The sequence below is a fragment of the Primulina huaijiensis genome, unplaced genomic scaffold (assembly GCF_012295235.1).
Source record: "Primulina huaijiensis isolate GDHJ02 unplaced genomic scaffold, ASM1229523v2 scaffold29133, whole genome shotgun sequence".
NCBI lineage: Eukaryota > Viridiplantae > Streptophyta > Magnoliopsida > Lamiales > Gesneriaceae > Primulina > Primulina huaijiensis.
The window spans coordinates 1-437 of record NW_027356934.1 but is presented as its reverse complement, the minus strand read 5'-3'; the positions used below and the strand labels follow the sequence as shown (position 1 = coordinate 437).

At 45.3% G+C, this 437-nt stretch overlaps 1 non-coding gene across 1 annotated transcript; it reads right to left on the bottom strand.

Annotated features, from left to right (window-relative positions):
• Window positions 1–278: 278 nt before the first annotated feature.
• Window positions 279–396, bottom strand: LOC140967858 (5S ribosomal RNA). The gene has a single exon (XR_012173650.1). It is a non-coding gene; the product is annotated as a 5S ribosomal RNA (ribosomal RNA).
• Between the last annotated feature and the right edge of the window lie 41 nt (window positions 397–437).

The window sequence follows — 437 nt, the reverse complement described above, 5'->3', positions numbered from 1 at the left end:
CATGGAAACAGAAGCTTACCGAAAGGGGAAAATCGCAAATTAGAGGGTCTTAGAGAAGGAATTCGGCTAAAATCTCGCCGGCTCATTGCATAGGAATGAGTCTCGTCCGTTGGCCCGTCTACAATCAAATTAGCCTACGATTTTGTCCAAATCCAAAACCGCCCGAGCTACGTCAATTTCACATGTCTTATCCGGTCCCGATCGAGATCGAGATGATTGGAGCAAAAAATCATCTGTAAAAAAGAAAAAAAGAATCGAAAATAGAAAAAAACGAAAAAAGGGTGCAACACGAGGAATTCCCAGGGGGTCACCCATCCTAGTACTGCTCTCGCCCAAGCACGTTAACTTCGGAGTTCTGATGGGATCCGGTGCATTAGTGCTGGTATGATCGTACCCGACATTTAGAGGGCTGTTTATTCATATATCCCTCGAGCACG